The sequence below is a fragment of the Nicotiana attenuata genome, unplaced genomic scaffold, assembly GCF_001879085.1.
Source record: "Nicotiana attenuata strain UT unplaced genomic scaffold, NIATTr2, whole genome shotgun sequence".
NCBI lineage: Eukaryota > Viridiplantae > Streptophyta > Magnoliopsida > Solanales > Solanaceae > Nicotiana > Nicotiana attenuata.
The window spans coordinates 76516-81235 of NW_017674905.1; positions in this window are offsets into that span (position 1 = coordinate 76516).

Here is a 4720-nt window from a genome sequence, read left to right on the forward strand (position 1 = left end):
AAGAGATACAAACGAAAATTAGGGTTTCAAAAGAAACCCAAATAGAGATGGAAGAACCTGCTTAAAACTTCAAAGATCGTAGCAAATATAGTGTGACTTTGCCCAAAATCACACCGGAGTAGCCATGAACAGCCAAAACAGTAACCCTAGGTACAAGTCAGCGTGGCCCAGGGCCCTTCATTGGCCTCAGAGAAGATGATCAAGGCAATGGAGAAGCCATTGGAGGCTTGGGGTTGAAGAGTGGTCGCCGGAGAATATTGGAGAAGTGAGGTGGTTGAAAAGGGTTTAGGGTTAGGTTGAGAGAAGAGAGGATACGAGAGGATTTAGAGGCAGCGGGTTGTAAAGAATGACTAGGGTTAGGGGTCGTTTGAATTAAAAAAGAAAAGGGATCGTGTGGACCGTTGATCTGGGAGACCAACGGCCAGGATTTGATCGGGTAGATGGGTTCCGGGTTTGGGTAAGTGTATATACGGTTTTGGTCAGGTAATTTGGTAGGAAATTGGGCTGGGGTTGGGTTCAATTTAGGCAACAATTGAAAGCCAAATTCGGCTATAATTTAAAAAGCCAATTTTCCCTATTTTAATTTGTAATACATAATAAACAATTTCTAAAAAATAAATTTGTGTACCAAAATGATTTAAAATATATATATATATTATCATTTTAAAAATATATGGACCAATTTTACGCATATAAAAATGTAATTATCCATTAAATGGGCTAACACTGCAATTATATGCAATTTAGTTTACAAAAATACCAATTGCGATTATAAAAATTCATAAAAATATATTTACCATATTTTGGCATAAGTATAGAAATTAAATGAATAAATCATCAAAACAATAATTTGGGAAATAATTATTGGAGATTTTATTAATAAAAGGGAAGGAAATAAATCAATTTAATTCCTTAAAATTATGGGAAAAATTATAAAAATCTTGTGCATGCTTATATATGCTTGTGTATGCTATTTTGAAGGTATTTATGCATATCTAAAATATATAGGGAAAAATTGGGTATCAACAAATGTCCCTCTTTACCCGGGAAGGATGAAAGAATTTTTGGGTAAAGAAATGATGGCCAATTTTGACCGGACGGGGATGTTTTGAAAGACAAAGGCCGGACTCCGATTTTCGAGTTGCCTACATATACCTGGTTTACAGGAATCAGTCCATGTGTAGTTCTGGATTCATCTGCGGAATATGCCGATAAAATTACTGCAAGATCGGACACGCGATGCAGAATTAGCTACGGTGAGCGTTTGAGGCTCGGGATAGTTGGAGGGAACTGGAGCAAGATTTCTCCTGCTAGGATAGCGGTTGCTTACTGGTTACCCGTAGATAAATGATGCTACAAACGTATTTTGCGAAATTTTAAACATGATGCAAATTCCCTTCCGACCATGAGGGTTGTGTTCGGACGGTTAAAGATGACGTCCTTGGACCATGTCGTCCTGGGCCATGAATTTTTCAGTGAGGGATTCGCAGGCCATGAAATGGTGTTCTCGGGCTATGAAAATGGTGCTTCCAAACCATGACACCTTTGAATAATGATATGCAAGATTGAGGGATCCTCAGGCCATGGCATGGTGCCTTCTGGCTATGAGGATGGTGCCTTTAGACTATGACGCCTTCGTATAGGTTGGAGATATTTCAGCCCATGATATACAATAATATGATGTTACCAAGACATTGCTTAGTCTTGCAAAATGGAAGACGAGCTTAGCCCGATTGGAAAGCAATTAGATAGTAAAATAGAGCAATGTCTGTGCAAAGGGACAGTGCTTAGTCCCATGCGATTGTGGAGGCAAAGATTAGCCTCATGCAAGTAGGGAGTCAAGGATTAGACTCATGCAGTTATGGAGGCAAGGATTAGCCTCATGCAAATGTGGAGGCAAGGATTAGCCTCATGCAGTTAGGGAGGCAAGGATTAGCCTCATGCAAGTAAAGAGGCAAGGATTAGCCTCATGTAGATGGGAGGCAAGGATTAGCCTCATGCAAATGGAGGCAAGGATTAGCCTCATGCAAATAGGGAGTCAGGGATTAAACTCATGCAGATGGAGGCAAGGATTAGCCTCATGTAGATGGAGGCAAGGATTAGCCTCATGCAAATAGGGAGTCAGGGAATAGACTCATGCAAATATGGAGTCAGGGATCAGACTCATGCAAGTGGGGAGGCAGGGATTAGCCTCATGCAAGTATGGAGTCAAGGATTAGACTCATGCAAGTGGGGAGGCAGGGATTAGCCTCATGCAAGATGGGAGGCAAGGATTAGCCTCATGCGGATGGAGGCAAAGATTAGCCTCATACATATGGAGGCAAGGATTAGCCTCATGCAAATAGGGAGTCAGGGATTAGACTCATGTAGATGGAGGCAAGGATTAGCCTCATGCAGATGGAGGCAAGGATTAGCCTCATGCAAATAGGGAGTTAGGGATTAGACTCATGCAAATATGGAGTCAAGGATTAGACTCATGCAAGTGGGTAGGCAGGGATTAGCCTCATGCAAGTATGGAGTCAAAGATTAGACTCATGCAAGTGGGAGGCAGGGATTAGCCTCATGCGAGTATGGAGTCAAGGATTAGACTCATGCAAATGTAGAGTCAGGGATTAGGCTAATGCAAATAGGGAGGCAGGGATTAGCCTCATGCAGAGAGCAAATAGCAAATAAGAGTAGTGTATTTCTTAGCAGGAAATGTATTCGATGTCTGACGGGCTGATGGATAGTGAATTATCTTTGTGTACGCATGTTTCGCGAATGCTACCGGTACGTCAAATGTGCCTGCATTCAAAGAAAAATCGTAAGTTTTATGAGGGGAAGGTTGGTTCGCGCTCCTGTCGGCTGGCTTTGCTTTGCTCCGATCTGAAAGCCTTTCGAGTTCCCCTGGGTGACACCCGGCTGTTATGGAAATAGAGTTTTTCGAAAATATGCAATTATTGATAAAAATAGAGTTGCTTTGGAAACTTTAATACATCAAGTAATTTTTTTGATGAACTAGTGACTGTGACACATTTCAAAAGCATTGCAGCTATCTTTTATTGGAATTTTGAGGGTCCTTCTCAAAATTCTGCCCCAGTTTGGTAGATGATCTTTAACTGTCTGCGGATGATAGACCTTGCTGAATCTTCTTCGGAATTTTGAGAATCCTTCTCAAAATTCTGCCCCTGTTCTTGACTGATTACTGACTGTCTGACATGTGTTGGCGTTGGCTGGACTTGCTCTGAAATTTTGAGGACCCTCCTCAAAATTCTGCCCCAGTTTCTGATCTTGGGGGAAATGAAAATTTTATTATGATACCGAACCCATAAGGCTACCTACGTGTCCCCTCTTAAACGGGAATCAGGTCAAGCGTAGTTCAATTACATCAGAAGAGAAAATGTAAAGTATCTAAGCATAGTATCTCTTGACTGCGTCTGAATTGATCGGTTCGGCCAGACTTCTCCGTCCATTTCTGCAAGTATGAGTGCTCCTCCTGTCAGTACCCTGTGAACCATGTATGGACCTTGCCAGTTGGGAGAGAATTTCCCTTTGGCTTCATCTTGATGTGGGAAGATTTTCTTTAATACCAGCTGTCCTGGTGCGAACTATCTTGGTTCGACCCTTTTGTTGAAAGCTTTGGACATTCTGTTCTGATAAAGTTGGCCGTGACATACTGCGTTCATCCTCTTTTCATCGATAAGGGCTAGTTGTTCATAGCGGCTCCTTATCCATTATGCATTACTAAGTTCAGGTTCTTGTATAATTCTTAAAGAAGGAATCTCCACCTTGGCTGGGATGACAGCCTCGGTACCATAAACTAGCATGTAGGGTGTTGCCCCAGTTGATGTGCGAACCGTGGTGCGGTACCCTAACAGAGCAAAGGGTAACTTCTCATGCCACTACTTGTGGTTATCTACCATTTTCCTTAGTATCTTCTTAATGTTTTTGTTGGCAGCTTCTACGACTCCATTCATTTGAGGCCTGTAGGTTGTAGAATTCTTGTGCTTGATTTTGAAAGTTTCACATATAGCTTTCATCAGATCACTGTTGAGATTGGCAACGTTGTTAGTAATAATGGACTCAAGAACTCCGAATCGGCAGACAATACGATCCTTGACAAAATCTGTGATGACTTTCTTGGTTACCGCTTTGTATGATGCAGCTTCTACCCATTTTGTGAAGTAATCAATGGCTACCAGAATAAACCTATGTCCGTTTGAAGCAGTGGGCTCAATCGGACCAATAACATCCATTCCCCAGGCAGCGAATGGCCAAGGTGAGCTTGTCGCATTGAGCTCATTTGGTGGCACTTTTATCATATCGGCGTGTACTTGACACTGAAAGCACTTGCGGACATACTGGATGCAATCCGTCTCCATGGTCATCCAAAAGTAACCTGCCCTGAGTATCTTCTTAGCCAAGACGAAACCATTCATGTGCGGGCCACATGTCCCGGCATGCACATCCTCAAGTAGCTTAGAAGCTTCCTTTGCATCGACACACCTTAGTAAACCCAAATCAGGAGTTCTTCTGTACAAGTATCCTCCGCTGTGGAAGAATTGATTTGACAATCTCCGGAGTGTGCATTTTTGAGTGTGAGTTGCATGCTCCGGGTATTCTCCTTTTGATAAGTATTCTTTGATGTCATAGAACCAAGGCTTTCCATCTGCTTCCTCCTCGACATGAGCACAATATGCCGGCTGATTATGGATCCTCACCGGAATGGGATCAATGTAAT